This window comes from Rhinolophus sinicus, linkage group LG14, assembly GCF_036562045.2.
Source record: "Rhinolophus sinicus isolate RSC01 linkage group LG14, ASM3656204v1, whole genome shotgun sequence".
Lineage (NCBI taxonomy): Eukaryota > Metazoa > Chordata > Mammalia > Chiroptera > Rhinolophidae > Rhinolophus > Rhinolophus sinicus.
Genome location: NC_133763.1, coordinates 43,143,201 through 43,157,883, shown reverse-complemented (window position 1 = coordinate 43,157,883; position 14,683 = coordinate 43,143,201). Strand labels below are relative to the sequence as shown.

Genomic DNA, 14,683 nt, shown 5'->3' with positions numbered 1-14,683 from the left:
CAAGCAGCGGTGTGGGAGACCCCTGAGTTTCTCTCAGCTACAGACCCGGCAACGTTTTGATTTATGACTTTTCCAGTGCTGTTCTCTCCCAGTTGGTGAGCTTGTGGCATCTACTGTAATAGTTCCTATCCTATAGAGCTTATTACTGCTTGTGGATACTCCTTACTCATGTTATTTGTGTATTTAGCCAAGTGATTTTTGATCAATAGTAAACATATGTTGGGATCTCTTAAACTTACATGTATGTATACTCCTTTGACATGACATTGTTATCAATGTATATAGTTTAGTCTTAACCACCTTTACTTTCTGTCATTAGCACATTCTATTAACTGCCTTTGACCTTTACTATTGTATACTGCTAACTAGATTGAGTAAAGATTGCTAAATAAATTGATTTAGGTATTGCTAAATAAATAAGTTAATTAATTAGCTCCATTCTAGCCTGTGTCCCTCCTCTTTCTTTTCCCCACTCTGTCATTACATATCTTGATTGTGGTGATGATTTCACAGGTGTACACCTATGTCAAAATTGATCAAATTGTGCACTTTAAGTATGGGACGTTTATTGCATATTAGTTATCCTTCAATAAGGGTGTAAAACAAAAGAAATGTATTTTAGATTGCCACCCATCATACACTCAAATATGTAACTCAAACAAAACTACTCTTACTATGAGCAATGTAATCTGATATATCCATTTTATTCCATTCCATTGATAATATACTCTGAGCACGATCTACTCAACCGATTTCATAATTCAGTAATGGGTTGACACCTGTCGTTTGAAAAACACTGCCTCAACATACGTTTGAAAATGAATGGCTTGAGTCCAAAACAGCCTCTTGGTGACAATGACGAGCCCCTCTGAGTGAGTCTCTACGTCTTTACCACTTTAACTTTCATCTCCGCTTCTGTTAATGTGGCTGAGAGATTGTAGAGGCTGGTGGAAATGGAGTCCTAGTCTTTCAGATTCTTGCATCAGAGACTAAAGTTTCCTCTCACCCTTTTGCCACCATCTTCCTCCTGACTTGTTTGGGAGGCTGTGGATTTTATGATCTCATAATGAAAACTCTTCTGTGATGTCCGCAGTCAAGAGGGACACTATGGGGGACTGTGGGGGACAATGAGATGGCAGCTACTGACCACACAGTTCCTAGGCCAAGGATTTTCGACTTTACTATCGTCGGTAGCAGCTGCTAGTAACTCTCATTTTCCTCATAAAAAAAAAAAGCAAGGAGGCTCTGACAGTGAACCTACTCTTTGTGATGACTTATTTGGTTTCCTGAAGACTTTACTTTCAGTTGTTGTTCATTTTTGCCTGTGCGTGAGGAAGGCCATATGGAAAGTGGTTCCTGTTTCCTAGTGCCAGTACGTTAACAGTGGTAAGTAACTGTCGGTGCCCTGCAGGGTCCAGCAAAGAAGAGAAAATGCTAGAGGAGAGAAGCAGAGAATCAAAGGTGAGGAAAGAATTCTAGGCTTGGCCTTGTTTCAACTCTGCGATCAATTAGTGTTGCTGTATGCAACTTTACGTGCCTGGCAGTCTTTCTGTGTCGCGGGAAGTGATGTAATTTGCAAATTCTGTTCATTTTATGTCGGTAAAGATTTTAATCAACAAATTCGGAACCAAAAGGAGATGAAAGTCAGGCAGAAGGCTGAGTTGTGATTCTGGTCTCAGCCTTTGTCTAGACAGTGGCTGACGGCAAGCAACCGGAAGACCTGCCATTATTTCCCAAGACCTCAGACTTCCCGTGTTTCCAGAAGAACCAGTGGAGTGGATGCCCAAAACCAAGCCTCATGGCACACTTGGGGGACACAGGATTGCACAGGAGAGCTTCAGTTCCTAGCTTGGCAGAGTTGCCTACGTCTCGGTTGATTTAGCTCCAAAAATCTAAGATCTAGATTCTGCTCAGATAACTAGCAGCCAGAGGTTGTAATTTCAGAATTTGAACAGTCTTGGGGGTGAGGAATCAGAGTATATTGATGCTCTCCCTTCTGGGCAAGTAGATTTCAGTGTCAATTCACACCTTCTTTATTTAGAACTAGGAGAGAGTGTGAGGTAGTGGCAAACACTTGGTCACGGTGTCTGGTTCAGATTCTAGGTACAGATTCTGTCACTGTTGCCTGCCAGCCTCGTGACCTTGGGAAAATTGCTTAACTTCTCTGAACTTCCGACTTCTCATTTAGAGCAGCAGTTTTCAACCGGGAGCGATTGCTCCCATCACCCCCACCCCCAGGGAACATTTGGCAATGTCTGGAGACGTTTTTGATTGTTATGACTTGGGGTGGTGGGGTGCTGTTGGCATTTAGTGGCTAGAGACCCTGAATGCTCCTAAACATCCTTCAAAGCACAGACAGCCCCTCACAGCAAAGAATTACCTGGTCTAAAATGTCAGTAGAGCTGAGGTTGAGAAATCCTGGCTTAGAGACAATGCATGCGAAGTGTCTGGCGTAAAATAAGTAGATGCTGAATCAATAGTAGTTTAGTATAGCTAACTGAAAACCAGATTCTGGGGAAGCAAGGACCATGCGAGTCTGTCCTAGGTTCCGGAAAAGTCCCCAACAGTGGTACAGTGGTACCTCGGTTTTCGAACGCCTCCGTGAACGAACATTTCGGTTTACGAACGCCATGCATTTTATGGATCTATGGTATCATTAGCTAGTAAAATTCATGCTAAATTTGCAGTTTTAGGGGTTGATTTTAAAGATCTGGAACGGATTAATCCATTTTGCATTACTTTCTGTGGGGAAACCGTGCCTCGGTTTTCGAACGTTTCAGAACTCGAATGGTCTTCTGGAATGGATTACGTTAGAAAACCGAGGTACCACTGTACCTGCAGTCCACTGAACAGTTAGTGCAGGTGTCGCTGTGGTAAAGAGGTTCCAGTGGTAGCTATGGAGCCAACCTACCTGGGTCCAAATCCTGGCTCTACCATTTACTGCATGTGCATTCTCGGGCAAGTCACTTAACCTCGGTCTACTTCTCGATAAAACGGGGACAATAATGTTACCTGCCTCACAGAGATGTGTTAAGACGCACAAAGGATAAATTCGCATAGCATAGGAACTGCTCAAGTAACATTTGCTGTTATTACAAGGGGAGTAGTCATAGAGCCAGGGCTGAGAGGGGCACTGATTTTAATAAGAAGCTCTGAGCTTTTTGATATGAAATATGAAGGGGAACACAAACCAAACAAATGGGTAATTCACATGGCAATAGAAATTTCATCAACCAGTTAAGGACCCACTATGAGCGGCTGGGCAAGATGCCAGCTGTTTATAAATTCATCTCATTGAATCCCCTTGACAAGTCTTAGAAATGGCTCTTATTAAACTATTTCAGTCTTATTACAGATATGGAAACAGGCTCTAAACAATTAAAGTAACTTGACCAAACTCACACAGCCCTTAGGGGGAGAGCTGGGGTTTTGAATCCAGGGTGTGTTTGTGGGCTGAAATTCAGAAATGGCCAATTCAGGGCAAATTCCTGGATATAAAACATTCAATTAGTTGGAATTCTTTATGTGTAAAGAAAGGAAGAAAAACTTAGAGTCCAATACCTACTAGGACAAATGTCCTGGGGTATGTGGGTACGAGGAAAGGAGAGCAGGACACAAGTGACAGGAGCAGTCCTCGCTTTTCTCCAGTGACAGCTGCTAAGGCCAGGGAAGCCACCTGGCATTGCCACAGCAGCATAGAGCCGTAGAGAACCATTCTTGGTAATGGCTGAGGCCTGGTAGCCTAAGAGAAGGGAAGTGGACTAATAGGTTACTCAGTGTTGGTGCTTTCTGCCATGAGGAGATGTTTTCCAGATAATTCCTGAGATGCCCCTCCTCTCTCTAAGTGTTTCATGAGACGTGTGCTCTGTGTGTGGGGTAGGGATGTGTGTAGTGTGTGTGTGTGTGTGTGTGTGTGTGTGTGTGTACTATGTGGTGTGTGTGTGTGTGTGTGTGTGTGTGTGTGTGTGTATAGATGACACCACAATAAGCCTCGGACTGAGGAACCAGCAGAACCAGAAAAAAGTCCTTGGGAGAAGCTGTGGCCTTCCTCTAAACAAACAGCTCTGTTGAGAGAAGGGTGGAAATGGTAAAAATAGCCAAGAGAAAACTGAATATCTCCCAAGATGAGCAGTGTTAAGGGCTGGCACACCTTGAAGCTCTGGGCTGTGCTGTGACATAGGTGGTGTTTCATGGATCTCTGGCTTTCCTGGGGGTGCCCTTCACCCCATCCATTGTGGGAAAACCATCTGGGCAGGCCTCCCGGCTGCCTGCCTCACTGCACAGATGGTGGGTTGGGAGGCCTTCTCAGGAACTCTGGGCCACACTCATTCAGCGCGACCCATGCCCTGTGTGTTCTGTGGGAGGCGGTGCTCTTCCTGGGCAGAAATGCTTTCCCCATTTCACTAACCTGGTTGTTTAAATATAGGAGAGGAAACAGATGCTGGTTGGGCGGAAGTCCCTGGGATGACAGGGCTTTGGCAGTGGCTTCCTAAGGCTGATAAGGACATGGGTGTGCTCCCAGATGGGCCTTTGTGACATTGCTCTGAGCCAGAGCCATCAGAACTTGGCTCCTCCACAAGCTCCTCCTAACTGACATGGAGAGGAGGGCTATTTTTAAGCTGATCCTTGTGACTTCCTTTTGGCCATCCTCGTTGTTCTCCTCTCTCAGAGCCCCAGAGAGCAGCTTCCTGCTTCAGCTAACTTGAGCTGGGCTGATGGGGGCAGGGTCCTGAGAGGTGAGGGCTGGCTGTGCAGGACGGTGACAGAGCCGAGGACAGAGCCAAGGGGGCTGCCGTCCTGGCAGGCAGAGTCCAAACCCGACTGATCTCGTGATGGGACTGTGTGTGGCGTCCCAGCTTCAGGCTCAGGTACCAGGGGTGGGGGTGGGGGTGGGGCCACCCGGGGTGGGGCCACCCAGATCCGTCACCCAGCAGGAGTCATGTGGAACCTACAGTCCCAGGACTCTCCGGGGCCACATTAACGTGTAGGAAAGCCACTGAGCATGGATATCATGGAGCAGATCCTGATTTGGGGGACCAGCTCAGCTCTACGGTCTGTGGGGAACACCCTCCCACGTCCCTTGGAGCAGAGTTCCGGAGGAGTGTGTCCGGCTGCGTGTACCACCAGCATCCTCAAATTGTGTGGAGGATGAATCACACCGACAGTCCCACCCTCTGCACCGCGCCTTAGAACCGGGGAGCTGCCCTGTGGGCACTGTGGCTCCTGGGGGATGCCCAGGAGACAAATGTCTGCCTCCGCTGCCTCTGGCTTCCTCCAGTTCTCAGACCCACAGTCGGAGCATCTCAAGTACAGCCCTGGAGCCCACCAGCTGCCTGTGAGAAACGGGGCCCATCCTCTCTGGCTCAAGGGACAGTCGTGTCCTCATGGAGACCTCCTTCCTCATCGTCTGCTGGGGGTGACTGACAGCACACCCAGCTCCCAGCAGGGCACATGCAGTCCCTGCCCTCTCCCCATCTCTTAGGCGGCCCAACAGCCGGGGCCTGAAACACCTCTCACGAGCGATTCCTTCATCCGATATAAGCAGGGCTGAGGACAGACGTGCCACAGTTTAAGAAACTGGTGCTTTCTGTCCAAGCGCAGGGGAACTGAGGCTCAGGCCTCACCAGGTGGGAGCCCTGGTTCCACAGCCCCTGGGAAATCCAACAGGAACGGCCGGTGTGTATCCCACAGACCAGTAACAGTCCACGCGATGCTCAGAAAGGCCATTCCAGGCTAAGAATCTGGGCCAAGTACTGGGCCTTCACTCTAGACACTCCTTTAGAGGAAGAACAGACCCTGAGGCTGCCTTTCTGTTGAATCCAGGATTCTAGACTCTTAACCTCTGTCTCTCATCTGTAGAGATGGCATTGGGACTAAAGGAGCTGCCCCGGGCAAGGCCGCTCAGTGGCTGGGTGAGCGTTGGCTGAGGTGGAGGCTGGTTCTACTGCTCACAGAAAGGGCAACCTTACAAAACCTTTCTAAATGTCAGCTTCCTTACCTGTGAAAGCAGATGTGAAGAAAATGATGGGCTCTATGATAGAACACATCCAGGACCAAGGGAGAGCCTGTGAGAGAGCAGTTAGCATTGTGCCAGGCCCAGAGGAAGCCCCCTGGAGGGTTAGTTGCTATTTCTGCATTACTGCATAGGAAAGTCCCGAGCCCACACATACACAGTGGGGTGGGGGTGGTGCCAGGTGCTAGGTTAGACTTTGCTTCTAAGTACATCTTTTCCCTCTTTGGGCCTCTGTTGTCGTCTGTGAAATAAGAAGCTGGACTGTTGTTCTCTAAGACCCATTTCAGCTGTAACATAGACTTTAACATTTAAAGAAGTGATATTTATAAAAGGGGGTGCATATACTCCCTTCATTTGCAAGTGGAAGGGGAGGAAATGGGAGGCCTGGCAGCAATCTTAGGTCCTTACCCCAGGGCCCCTTTGCCTGTGGGAGGTTCAGCTGAAGCTGTGCCCTTTGCCCTCCTCGCTGTGGTTCCTCCCACAGCCCCTCCCACCCCTCACCTCAGCCCTGCAGCCACTCTTGCCTCCCTGCAGAGGATTCCAGTTTGCAGATGGCACAGGGTTCACGTTGCTCATTTGTTCCATTTGCTCAGAAACAACAGCCAGCATTATTGGCAAGAGATGGAGAGGGTGCCAACTCCAGGATAACACAAAAAGCCCTAGTCATGGCCACTGGGCGGGGGTGGGGGTGGGGGAGGGAAGGGACGCAAGCTGGACCATCTTGCAGTGACCTAGAGTTAGTTCTGTTGCTCGAGCTGAAGTCATGGTCGTTGAAGCAAGGTCTAGCTTTCCTCTGGGAATGACCAGAGCAGGCCCGTTGACTCATCTTGGAGCGACAAGGACAGAATGAGATTCTTGCTATTTCAGAGGCAGGGAATGGTTGGAGCCTAGCCCGGCCTTGAGGCTAAACCCTTGACCTAGAACAAATTATATTTCTTTGTTCCTTGGGAATCAGGAAAGACTCCAGGGTTAATGAAAGATGAGATGCTATTTGGTGTTCAGGGTTGAGAGCAAATACAAATAAATGTAATGCAAATTAAATTATGGGCCTCGTGTGCTGCCATGTTTGCCATTGCAGCCGTTTTGGCAGAAGTTGGCTGTCATATTTAGCATCACTCACACCCTGCACCGTGGGGGGGGGCACTTCATAGTAGTGAATAGTGCCGAGTGATCTGCCAGACCCTGCAGAATGAGCAACCCTCAAGAAACGGAAACTAAGGAGCTTGCGCGCGCTTGAGACCAGACTGGTGCTGGGAGGGATTCGCCAGCGGCAAGTTGGGGGCCTGAGAGGCTGTCAGGGGCTAGGACCTGACAGGCTGCAGGCCCCGAACTGAGCACCCTCAGATCACAGGCTGCCCTCTCCAGGCTCACACAGGAGTCGTGGGTGGGACTGTTGGGGAGCCCACCCAGCAGCCTGCTGAGGCTTCCCTGGAGGGTGGGCACCTCCCCAACGCTGACACACCACTCAGAATAGGAACAGCAAGACGTGGGGAGCAAAGAGGACGATGTCCCTACCTCCTCGAAATCTCCTTTGGATATTTCCCGTTTCTGAAGCCAGGATCGCCGTCAGGGGGTTTGGAACAGGAATAGAGCCCCTCCAGTGAGAGACTGAGAATCCCAGTTTCTGAGGCGCACCTCCTTCTGGCAGGCCAACTCTGTCTGCCAGCGGAGAAACCTGGCTGCCTGCTCCAGGTTTGACCTTGAACTCGCCACTCTGGGCATCAGTTTCCGCTGGTGCTCCCACCCACCTCAAATCCTCGTGTCCTGGAAACCCCGTACCCAACACAGGGATCTGGGGCAAGTCACTTGGTGTAGTGAGTCCTGTCACATCATGTGTCAGATGAAACGGGCCAGCTCGAGCCAGAGGTGGTTCTAGGTCCTGCAAATACAGCAGTGACAGGATAAGTAAGGAAATGAATAAACTCGTCCTGATTGTGAAAGGGAACACAGGAAATAAACAGTGAGATGATGGATAACACATGCATGTGCGTGTGTGTGTGTGTGTGTGTGTGTGTGTGAAAGAGGGAACCAGTTTAGATATATCACAGAGATGAGAGAATAAAATGGGCTATTGTATGTGAAAATGCTGAAACCACAAACTGTAATATGAATATCAGACATTCTTTCCCAGGGTCTTTTGACTAGACCCAAACTGGTCACATGCCAGTTTTTATCTGTACTGGTTTGAGACTGAAGTCAGATGCAAAAAGCTATTTTTTTTGTTGAGGAGGAGGTCTTTCGATATGCCTCCCGATTCCTCACTGGACTTAGAGAGGTACGGTCAGCATTCCTTACAAGGTGAGCGGAAGGCAGAGAATAACACAGTATACATTCAATGAGAATTTATTGCAGGTCTCAGATGTGCCAGGTACTACTTTAGGCTCTTGATACTTTGGTGAGCAGGGGAGTGGGAGGGATAGAAAAATATGAATAAATGTCTTATGGAGTTTACTTAAGGGGTGTATTAGCTAGTGGGAGTTTTCTAGCTAGCAGGAGAAGCAGTCGTATAAATAAATTCTACAAAATAGTGTAATAAGCACTCAGATAGAGACATGTGTAAGCTGGTGTGGGAGTACAAAGCAGGAAGCTATTAACTCAGCCTGGTAGTACCTCCCCTCCTTTATGGAAGGAGGTGAGGTGTACATAAATAAAAATAATTTCTACCTGGGGGAATCACAGTATTAGGCCCTATTCAGCACCATTCCTAAGGGAGCATTTACTAGATATCGCTGGATATTGATGATTCAATTATTGTATTGATAGATTTCCTCGAAGGGCTCACTTAACTCCAGAGGGCATTTTTAATCTCATCATTTGTTTTTTTTCTTGTGTCCAAACTGATCATCTAAATTAAACTATGATTCTGAACCACTTGTGGAAGAAAAAAAAAATCGTCACCCCCAAAGTCATGGGGGTGGGGTGGGTGGAGCTGACACGAATCTTTGTCTAGCAGCCTGGAATGATGAACCTACAGACACGCCTTTGAAATAAACGCTAATGCTCCTTCTAATGTTAGTTCTCTGTATTTATTATTTATGCTTTGCTGACTGCCAAAAAGCACGGGAAGCTACTCACAGTAAAAGAGCAGAGAATGATGGAATCGCTAACACACCAGGAGTCAGGAGGTGATGGGGGGCAGATAGAGACCCTGGGAAACCTAAGCAAAGCATGATCGCTGAGACAGAACTCCAGCTCCGAGCCTCTTGGCTGCCCACGCAAAATCATACAAAGCTTCCCCACTAAGCAGTTCAACAAAGCAGGCTGGTGTAGAAAGAAAAGCAACCTCTTCTCTAGCATTTAACTCCTCAGAGCAATTTGTCCTAAGAATTACTTTCTGTTAGCAACACAGAGAGTATCATCAGTCGTGATGAAATGCTGAGACACATTTCGTAGGACGGCTTTCGCTATTTACCTCGAATAAAAGCAGCGAGAATAAGGTTTCGGCAAGGAACTCAAGTCATGTGGGTTCAGGATGTCATTGTCTGATGGTGGACTCGGTACAGGAGTAGCTGTAGAGAATGTGCAGGGGGAGGGACCCGGCGCCGTTCCACTGGCCCAGAGCAACCATCTTCTGGGCCAAACTTTGACAGGAGCCAGAGGGCAGCCAATTGACACAATAACACACTGCCCCCAATATCTGGCCCGATCTATGAAACAAGTCTTACCCATTAGGATACTGAAGAATTTCGGCCCAAAATGACACTTTGGGTTTTGGCCTAACTGGTGTACAGCTGTTCTCATGGGGTTTGTTGGGAACGGCCAGGGCTTTGAAGTCAAAATAGACTTGGATTTGGACCCCAGCTCTGCCATGTACTGGCCGTGCTGCCCAGAGCCCGTCACTTAATTGTCACCAAGCTTTAGTTTCCTCACCTGTGAAATGGATCTGATAATACTTACTTGCAAGGGCGCTATAGAATTGTGGATGGCATGTAAAACCCCTGGCAGAGGGCCTGACACACGGTCGTTGGCCTTCTGTCAATGGCAGCTGTCATGAGAATAAATAGGAAAGACCGTGTGGAGTAGGAGGGGAAGGGAAGACACATATGTCCTCAAAACAGGGGAAGTTACGGATCTCCTGGCATAGCAGGAGGGTTTGCACCCAGTTCATTAAGGAATATCATCACGTGTATTTGGTAGAAGGTAAAAAGGAGGGGACTAGGACATGGGCCTGCTGTATACATTTGGGATCCGCAGCTGCTGTATCCAGAGTTTGTTCCTACACCCTTTGGTGTGTAGATAAACCGCATGGGGGGTTGAGGCCAGGATCCACAGTTAGCCCATCAGAAATCAGGGCCTATGGAGACTGGGGAGACACTGGGCTGGGTGGTTAGAAGCCTGGAGCTGTGATGAAGGCTGGACTGTGAAGAGACCCAAGGCATTTTGAGAAATCATGGGCTCCAGCAATTTCCCAGCGGAGAACAGGAAAATTGACCAGTGGGTCCTGTGCCCATAGAAGGGGGAGGACAAGTCAGAGGTTGGCAGGTGCTGAGGGGGGGCAATGACATGGGTATGGCAGGGAGCTAAACATCTCAGTGGGACCTCACAGCGGGCAAGCCCTCACCTGAAGTGAGGAGGCCAGAGACGAGCTCGGGGCCTCACACTGCCTCTTCCTGTGAGGCTGCAACTCAGGGAATGAATAACATGAGAAAACGAAAAAAGAAAGGAACAGCGACACCAGAGATGAGATCAGAGACAGGCCAGGCTTTTGGCGGCCGTTGTAGACAGACCAAGGTCAAAGCCACCAAGGTCAAAGGCACCTCAGGGCCACCCCAGCAACCCCAGAAGAAGAGCACCAGGTGGAGGAGCCTGCTTGGGACACAGAAGCCCAGACACTAGGGTAAGGAGTGTCCTAATCCCCCAGTACAAATAAAAAGGGCACTGAAAGAGATTGTTCTCCTTGTCAACATGCTAACAGTACCAGCTGTTCAACCTTGAGCAGATTTCTCCATCTCTCTGCCTCGGTTTCCTCTGCTGATAAGATGAGAGGAATAATACCTGCTTTGTGGGGTTGCTGTGCTAATGTCGTGAGAAAAGCACAAACATTGTTTTTATTGGAACTCGCACAGGTTTAAAAGGAGAAGCTGCTTCTGCTCAACCTTCTTGAGTCAAGAGGATGGAATTTGGTACCGCCCAGGAATATTCCACGGGATTGGATTGAATTGAGGCAGTGGGCAGTCTATGCTTGTATTCCTTCCCTTTAATTCTCACTTCTTTCATTTTCTGCACGATCTGAGGTCGCTGGCTAAGCAGGGCTGGAAGGTGGTGCGACGAAGTTCTCCGTCACTTTTTCAGACTGCATCCTGCGTGGCAGTGGAGATGTGCCGCCACCTGGTGCTCACTGATGAGCATCGCGCCGCATCTGGAACACCGGAATCAGCCTTTCAGATGCTTGAAACTGATGCCTGGAAGCTTCTACCCACTGACTCATGTAGCTCGAACCCCTCCTCACTGTCTCATGCCTAGAAACCTGGAACAAATTTAGAGTTAGCTGAACCCTTCTTTGCACTCTCCACTAGGGCCCAGAGACCTTCTGACACACGCAGTGTGGGCGGTGTGGGAGTGGGGGGTTTGGAGGGAGGGTGGGGGGCTCTGGTGGGTTGGGCACGGTCTCTTGGAACAGTTCCACTTAGCAGGGCAGGATTTCCTGTTACTCAGAGTGAAGAAACCTTGACCTCTCCCCCGCCCCTCGCACTGGCTCTAAGTGAGTCTCCTGAACTGTACAGGCTTCAGGAATCCCTGGTTCCCTGGCCACAGCTGGATTGGCTCAAGTCACTGAGCCCTAGTGAGAAGCCCCCTGGGGACAGTGGCTCCAGAGCAGCCCGTGGAGGCAGCCTTCAGAAAGGCCCAGTCTCCTCCCTGGGGCTTGACTGAGAGGCAGAGAAGGGAGAGGTGCTGGGGGAGGGGGAGTAAAGGTTGGCCGACCGCCTTCCTGGGGTGACCCTGGGCTCTTGTTCTTTCTAAGCCTCTGCTGTTGGCTAGCATACAGCTCTGTAAAAATATAAGGTTTTGGGGAAGTGGCAATGGTGCCAAGAGGAAGTGAGCAAACTGATTTTGTGCAACTCTGCAAGCAGCAGTTGAGTCAGGGAGAGCCAGGCCCGGGCAGAAGCTGCCACCTTCCGTTTGCCTGACATCCTGTCTCAGCAGCCGTCTGCACCAGTTTTAGAGCTCCAGCATCCTTTCCTTGGGCCCCTGCTAATGCTGCATCTTGCGCTATTGCAGGCTGGTTGCTGGGGCTTCCCAGGATTTTCTGAGAAGCTGCAAAGAATCTGATGAACCATCTCTGGCCAGTCTCTCAGAATGTTAAGCAGAATTCCAAGGGCAAGATTGCAGCCTTGTGGTTGAGCTGTGTCCAGTTGCATCAGCCCAGGGAGGCTCCAGGCCAGGGATGGGGACAGGTGAGGCCTTGCCCTAGGACTCCCGTTGCTTTTCCTGTGATTCCGGCCCAGGATCTGAATCCCAGATCTTGGCCTCCTCCGTGGAGTTCAGGTTCTTCTAGTAGAACTGAAACAGACATGACCTTTTGTTTGGATGGAAAAATCCCCCGAACGATGTTTCACTTATAATTTATTTTATTGTTTAAGTAAAATTCTTTTTGGCCCCTTGGTCCAACGAAAGATTTTCTTTCTGTCCCAGAGCTCCCCTTGGGGCCTCTGCTCCTCCACCAGTGGCCTGCTCAATACAAGTGTTTCTCTGGTTCCTCCACCTCTTCTTAACTCAGAGCTGGAGCTGGACCTACATTATGCTTGCGCTTTGCTCCTATGACCTTTGGCTGCCTCTTTCTTTTCCAGGTGTGAGGTTAGAACCTGTTGATACTATGACCACATCAAATCTAGGGACTCCTTGTACTTGTGAAAGCTTCGTGTGGTCGGTTGTTCACTTGCTCATTTATTGAGCAAAGGCTGTGGTTCAAAACCTGCACCCTTCCCAGGAGCCAGGAGTCTGGGATTGAATCCCAGCTCTGCCACTTCCTAGCTGAGCAAACCTGGGCAAGTAACCCTTCCGAACCTCCGTTAGCTCAGCAGTAATCATAGTATCACTTTTATCAGAGACCATTGAATGAGAGCATGTAAGTAAAATGCTCAGCACTGTAGCTGTTATAATGGAAAGTGCTTCTCAGGTCCTAGCTGACTTGTTGCTGTTATTTACCTAGGGCTCAGTGTATGTCCCCTGGCTCACTGAGGCACTTTCATTCATTGATCAATATACTAAGCCCCTACCATCTGGCAGGCATTGTGGTAAGGGCTGGAAATGCAGACGTGAAAAGTGGAGGTCCCTGCCCTTTCAGAGCTTACAGGATAAACATCGCACATTGGGGTCCCGGGTGTGTGTGTGTGTGTGTGTGTGTGTGTGTGTGTGTGTGTGTAATGTGGAACCTTTTCTTCAAGGTCCTGTTTGGAAACAGTTTTGAAGGAACAGTGCTTGTTTTCTAGAGGCAGGGAAGAAGGGCCTTCCTAGCCGAAAAGAGCATGTGTGTGGGGAGAGGAAGTGAAAGAGCATGCCTCTGACCCACGGGGTGCTCAGCGGGATGGCACTGCGGTTTCTGGGGGAACCAGGCAACAGGAGGCTGCGGGGGCTGGGAGAGCCCATCACGAAGCGTCCCATCCACCATGCCAAGGAGTCTGGACTTGATCCTGGGGGCAACACAGAGTCTTTGGGGAGGACTCCCATGCGGGGGCGGGGGGGTAAGGGGTAGGAGGTTGAGGTCATGAGAGAAGATGAGGGAAGCTGCTTCACCGAGAGTGGCTGTGGGCTTTGGGCTGTGGTGGGGGAATGGGTAAACCAGGTGGCTCTCCATCCTGGCCTCTCTGTCCTATTTCCCTGACTGCCCTTTGGTGTTCCCTTTACAGTGAAAAGGACACTCAGGGCACCGTTCTCTGCCAAAATGGTAAGCGACTGTGACACCTTTCCTCCTACCCCCTCAAATTGCCCCTCTGAGCATTGATGGGCTCTGTCTACTCAGAAAACATAAAGGGTTTCCTTTCTTAGTGAGAGGAAATCCCCCAGGTCTGTGCAGAGAATTCTAGAAACAGAATTCCCGGGTGGGAAGAGGTGGCTTGGCTGCCGGCCCCACACGTGCTCTGTCTCTCCTTTTTCCCATGGGTTATTCTCTCAGGGGCTATCCTGTCCCCAGGCTGCTCTGTCACTGATGCTTGGACAAAACCCCTCTCCTGATTTCTCTAACCCAAATGAGATGGGCTGGTTTCAAACAGAGAAGAAAGGGGCAAGAATCTGCAAACACACACCAGTCAGGTTTCCAGCTCCAGCTGTCACCTCCATCCCTGAGACCTCTTCTGTTGGGCTGGGTCCATGGCTCAAGGACTTTTCCTGGCCCCCACCAACTTTCCTCTCCCCACAGCTTCTGGCCCATAAGCACACAAGGACCACAGTCTTTTTTTTCTCAATGCAGAAGCTGTCCGTCGTCTGACCAGCTCTCAAACGTAGAGCAATCGTCTGTGCTCTGCTCCTTCCTTGGCCACTCCAGGTTGGTCTGAGAGCAGACCCTGGGCTGCCAAGCCCCCCAGGAAAACCACTGTTCATTTGCACAAGCGCCAGAACCAGGCAACACGACTCGTCCCTCCACCAGAGGGTCTTTCTCTCCCAAGGTTCTTTGTTGTTACTGGGTGGTGAGTGTCGGGGGGGAGGGTGCATTTTTGGGGGGAGGGTGAGTCG

General features: G+C 49.6%; 1 long non-coding RNA gene across 1 annotated transcript; it reads left to right on the top strand.

The window, feature by feature from the left end:
- The first annotated feature begins 11,632 nt into the window (after window positions 1-11,632).
- On the top strand, window positions 11,633-14,628 carry LOC141568543 (uncharacterized). Its single transcript, XR_012491686.1, has 3 exons — window positions 11,633-12,408; window positions 13,861-13,898; window positions 14,421-14,628. It is a non-coding gene; the product is annotated as an uncharacterized LOC141568543 (long non-coding RNA).
- The last annotated feature ends 55 nt before the right edge of the window (window positions 14,629-14,683 follow it).